General features: G+C 28.6%; 1 long non-coding RNA gene across 1 annotated transcript; it reads right to left on the reverse strand.

The window, feature by feature from the left end:
• Positions 1-2609: 2609 nt before the first annotated feature.
• Positions 2610-3280, reverse strand: LOC112326235 (uncharacterized). Its single transcript, XR_002979876.2, has 2 exons — positions 3025-3280; positions 2610-2921 (listed from the first exon to the last, which is right to left on the reverse strand). It is a non-coding gene; the product is annotated as an uncharacterized LOC112326235 (long non-coding RNA).
• Between the last annotated feature and the right edge of the window lie 2977 nt (positions 3281-6257).

The following is a 6257-nucleotide window of genomic DNA, read 5'->3' on the forward strand; positions in this document are numbered from 1 at the left end:
AAATTATTTTTAATATTAAAATATTAAAATAATCTAAAAATATAAAAAAATTAATTTAAAATAAAATATTTTTAATTAATAGGCCAGGTGGGCTGGCCTACTTGCCAGGCTAGCAACACATAATTTTTTTTTATTTTTTATTTTAATTAAAGTTTTTTTAAAAAAAACTTAATTATATTTATATTAAAACTTTTTTTTCTTTGTATTTTATTTAGAGAATATTTTTTAAATAATGATAATTTTTTAGTTATGTGTTTAATTTTTAAAAAGATTTTTTCTGATTCATTTATGATTTTTTTTAACCTTTTGTATAGATGAGCTATTTTTTAAAAAATAAAAAATATTTATTTTCAGATGAAATTTCTAATATGTTTTATATATTATTTTTTTATTTTATTTTATTCAATCAATTCAATATATTTATTTATTTCTATTATTATTTAATTAAATAAAAATTAGCCAACATAAAGGTTATTATTTTTCACTAATGATTTGTTTTGCAAAAACATGCGTGATCTTCAAACCCATCAGTCCATCTTCAAAATTGAAAGACTTTAATTTAATGGGGGGTTTTGCATAGAATCTCATTAATAATAATAATAATAATAATAATTTTTTAAAATAACAATATTGTCTCTTAGAATTACAACTTACAAGGGTTCTTGCCATTCCCTCCGAACCACTTTTATGGATACATCCTTTTGTCTTTAGTTCGCTCGATTTCAGAAAGCCTTCCCATGCCTACAACTCTCTGGAGATGGTCATAATTTTAGACGCAAAGGCACATCACCTGTTTACTTCAATTCCCTTGATGTTCTACAACCAGACATTTATCACTAATTCACTATTTTTTTTTATTTTTTTTCTCTAAAACGAAGCTCATCATCATATATCCCCACCACTCATGTTTGTGAGCTGTAACTTCATTTTTGGAAACCTAATTGATTGTGCCCTCAACATTAATATAAAACTCTCTCTCTCTCTCTCTCTCTCTCTCTCTGGGAGTGTGATAATTGATGAAAGAAGCATTGAAAATGATTTAAGGAAGGTATCTGGAGGAAGTTGCTTGAACAACACAAATGTTTTAACTACAGGCTCTTAGTCATGGTGCTAAGAACCTCTTTGTTTGAGTAAAAACTAGCTCGTTGGCTCGATGAAACCTTAACATTGTGTTTCGAGAGTGGAAAAGTGAGACAAAGGAATTAGAGAGGAATGGAGATGACGGTGGAAAGTTAGTCTCCGTTGTTTGGGAGGAAGGAAGAGAATGAGGGGGGAGGAAGGAAAGTTCTCCCATGAAGCCACCAAAAATCAATCTCTCCATTTTGGAGAGAAAGTAAGGGAAATATTGAGCACAACTACTCATGTTAACCTTAAAAACAAATTTCTTAACCACATAAGGTTAATTAGATCCTTCTGGTTTGGTTTTCTCTTCTATCGACGTGGCATTGATTTTGGTATAAATACATTTGTAGTTTTAATTTAGATAATTAGATCCTTATGATTAATGTCACTGTTACTCAACAAGAGTCCTTCGATCTATGGTTAATCTAAATTTTGATTTTTTTTTAAGGGTTTGGGACATGTGTCAACTTCTTATTGATTCCAATTTTAGAAAAAATCACAAAATAAAAAAATATTATGTTAAGGTTTTTTCCCAAATTTTTATTTATTTATAGATAGAATATTTTTCGTAAGTTCTTTACTTACGTTGGAAATTCTTCTACTTTATTTAAAAAAGACAAAAAAAAATGATCATATTCCTTTTTGTTAGTTTCTCATGAATTAATGCTGGATTTTTCTTAAGAAAAATCCAGCATTAATTCATGAGAAACTAAAGTTCTTAATTATTTCTATCCTAATATTTTTATTTGGTCTTTGAAAATCGAATGCAAAATCATATAAAAAAATATGAAAAAAAAATCCAGCATAAATTGATGAAAAATATCAAAAAAAAAAAATTAACATTTTTAAATAAAGAGAAAAATTATGATGAAAAGAAATTCAAAAAAGTAATTCCTAGAAATAAATAAACACAAATTTTGCAAGAATTCTTAACAACATTTTTTGATTTTCTAATCAGTTTTTCTCTTTTTTTTCTATAATTGAAACTAATTATATGAAGATGATATGTGCCTCCCCTCTTATATATATATAAAAAAAGTTAACGAAAAACTGGGTTGACTATAAACGTAAAGATCTTTGGTGCATAAAGGACCAGAATATAAGGAATTAATTGCTTAAATTAAAACCATAAGGAAGTTTTTTTGTCAAATGGGATCTCGATTGTAATTTAGCTGTTTTCATGCTGGTTGAAATCTAAACTTCTTGTGTGTTGAACGCAGGGGAGCACGGAGCACCTAACTTCCCTGGACAACTTGTTATGGCAGTGAAAGGAATATGAACTCTCATTGCAGATCCATGTCCGTGTCTGGCACTGGACTGGACCTTATAACTTCCCTATAAAACAGTTGAAGATCCATGTTTTCATGAATAGATAATTTCTTAAGAGCTACTGCTATGGGTCTCTAACTCGAAGCCTAGCTCCGTCGACATGGGAGTGCGCGCGAGGTTCACAAGTTAAGTTCATGGAGAGGACTTTCCAACACAAGTTAACAAGCCAACCATTCCTTAATTTGGGATTAAATGAAATCTTAAGCAGTACAAAATACAAATTAACGAGAGAGATATTATTCCTTTTTATTCAGCACTTCTTCTTCTTCTTCTCTGAGAATTTTTATTCATGCTAATCTATTACTGTATCCACGAGTGCAAGAGGAGCGTGAACATATAGTTTCATGGAGACCCAGTTGCAGACTGAGTTTGAATAGGAGAAGCACAGCACTTGTTGCAGCAGGACCCTCGAGGTGGAGGTGTGCAGCAGACACAAGTTGGACATATTGTTCGGGAGGTTCCAGCGAGGCCTACATGCATAAAATAAACCAAAAATAGTCTGCTGGTAATGAATTCAAAAACAGAAATGAATCGGAGAGAGGACGTTTATGCTTAATCAACTAGACTACATACCTCGATGATTCAGACGGCCGGCTTCAGCTGATGGTATTATTGGAGATAGTACCATGGCGAAGATGAAGAGGCTCACCAAAATAGACTTCAGAGAATTTCCTGCCATATCTGTGCCTTGATATTGTTGAAGATATGAAGATGATGTTCTGATAAGATCATGGACTGGCAAAGGATGTTTATATAGGCCTGAGGATCTTGGACCTCAACATACGTTATCAAACATGGTTAACCACACAAAGATAGGCAGAGTCGTAAATGGTTGCTACAGTGCAACTTGAAGCCATCTCAATAATATAATTTTAATTTAAATTAGTCCAGACTTGTTGGAGTTCTACAAACCTCATAGTCATTTAAAACTTATATAACCGTTAACTTTAAAATCTGTAAAATTAATCGAGATACGTACATATACCTATATTAATAACAATAAAAAAATAAATATGCAGTTCTCTTTTAGTTTATAAAGATTAAATATATAATTCATGAAAATAGGAGGATTAAATAATTAGCTTTGCCAAATTATTGGTAAAAGAAGGCAGCTTGAGAATCTTTGACTTTTGGATTGATCGTTTTAACTGTCCTTAATAGGCAACTATTGGTCATCATCAGCTGTAAGTTTATCGAGTCAATGCTCATATTAAAGTTCTACCAGCTTTCTCAGCTTACCAGTGGTAATTAACTGGTACCAAAAGTCAAGGATCCATTAATATTGTTGGAATTCTTTTACTTTGGCTATATGCTTGCGCATGGTGTTCTTCCTTTCTTTGGGAAAAATATTTGGCAAAATTGCAACGACAAAAAAAAAAAAAATTTTTTCAAGAAATAACATGGTATGCTAGACACTGCATATCAAAAACATTTTGACAAATGTGACATTTTAATCAAATAGTTAAAATGGGTTGTCGCACATTCCAAGAAGGGAAAAGAAAAAAAAAATAAAAACTAAAATATAACATGCATACTAAAATTTTATTGATGATATCTCATGTATTATCAGAAAGATATTAATTAAACAAATCCAACAATAACAAAAAAAATTTACAAAGAATGACTTGAGTGAGTCACACGCTATTCAAAGATGGTGGATGACTCATATTTTTTTTGGCGGTGTGCATGACCTATTTTAATCATCATTAATGATTTTTACCGGTGTTGTTGGATTCATTGTGTCGAGATTTTCTTGATGAAATCAATGGTATTGTATTCAAAACTTTGGTATGTTTCTGAGTTTTTATTATTATTTTTTTAATTTTCTTTTCTCATTCATCCTTCAAATTTATGCCACCTCATTTTAACCATGTTAACCAAACTACATTATTTTTAAAAATCATTTTTTTCCTGTTCTAATTTGATATTTTTTTAAATGTGCAAATTTTTTTTTTTGCTTGTACAATTCTGAATCATGATCTTCTATTATATACATTATATATATACCAACACAACACGTACGACATGTATAATCACATATGAAGAAATTATATATTTCTTACATTTATCTTTCTTATATTTAAATGGAAAAAATATACATGCTCAAGTAATAATTATCAATATTTACAAGATAAGAAAAATAGACATAAAATGCAGAGAAAAATCACATCTAAGTTTTCTAAAACTGATAAGAATATCTCTCTATTCCTAAAAAAAATATATATTTAATTCCCTTTCTTATGTTTCTCTCTTCTATATGGTAAGTATCGGTAGATACAACTTGAGAATCTTAGAATTTCTTCGCAAAAAAGATCTTCTTAATTAGAGAATTTGTTTTATATGATCATTATGGAATCGGCAAATGTAAGGCTACAATTCTCTTTAGTCTAGGTCATCTAGTCTGATGAACATTAGAGCTTACTTGATTTTTCATTAAAACTTTGAAGTATTTTTAGATAGAAGTGTTATTGAATTAAAAATGAAGAAAACTTTTGTATCTAAATCTAAAACCAACCAACAAAAAGACTCTTTAAATATAAACAATGAAATGGAGATTAGATTTTGCCAAAGTCTTTGGATGATTGTTTCTTACAATGACATAGAATTAATGATCATGGGATTTATTCAAATTAAAAAATGTGTTGTATTTGTTCTTTTTTGATATAGTTTGGTCTATTTAAAATGCTCGTAATAATTTGATCTTCAATAAGATAGAAACAGAGTATGATTATATATATTATTATTGTTTTCCATAGAGTTGCAACATGGATAAAATACAGTGATACGAGTTTCTGTTATACTGGGTCAAATTTATTATATTTATTAAATAGTTTTTTATATAGATCAACAAGGCAAGAATATGAAGTGAATCATCATAGATACCCCTCCAACATGTATATTAAAGTGAAATATAGATGCATCTTTAAATGTCAAACTATGAACTTCAGGAACTAGGGTTGTATTAAGAGATTATTAAAGAGAATTTCTATGTATCTTCTTACATCCTTTAGGTATTAAGGAATTTAATAAGAAAGTAATTATGTAATAGATTATTTGGCTAAGTAGAGAGTAGAGAGTTCATAGGAAAACTAATTTAGTTGTGTGATTATAATTTTTATTCATAATTTCATGTCTGACTGTGCTTTCTATTTTTTTAGTGGCTAATTAATAGGGAGATTTTTTACAAGTATTTTGACTTTATCTTTGTTTTCTTTCTTTTTTCTATTAAGTCATGTTGTTAATGACTATAACAAATGCTTAATAAAAATTATTGTTTTTTATAAATAAAAAATTATATAAATAAGATATTTTTAATTTGAAATCTTTTTCTTTATTTTTAAATGAAGTTAAGGTATTTAAAGTTCAACATTATAACTTATAAAGGAATTAATGACTCTTTGAAAGTTGATATTAAACATAAATTAGAGGGAGAACGAAGTATACTGGGATGGTTTCAATCGATCTCTGCTGGTTAAATTTTGATTTCAACTTGTATTTTTTTTATTAGGTGTTAACCCTGATTACCTAAATAAAACCTAATTGACTTAGTTACTTGGTTAGATTAATATTTTAAATTAAGTTTTAAAACTAATACAAATAGAAATATATTATTTTTGAGAAGCGTGCAAGTTTTTAGAAAGGATTTTGATTTTTTCAATATTTGAAATTTCATAAGCTCTCAATTTTCTATATTTATTTTTTCAATTCCATTTTTTTTATAGAGCTTGAGCATGCACTAGCCTATGTGTTTATATATAAACCATCTTTAACCAATTATTTGAATTAACCTTACATAGGGCAACCTA

The sequence above is a fragment of the Populus trichocarpa genome, chromosome 1 (assembly GCF_000002775.5).
Source record: "Populus trichocarpa isolate Nisqually-1 chromosome 1, P.trichocarpa_v4.1, whole genome shotgun sequence".
NCBI lineage: Eukaryota > Viridiplantae > Streptophyta > Magnoliopsida > Malpighiales > Salicaceae > Populus > Populus trichocarpa.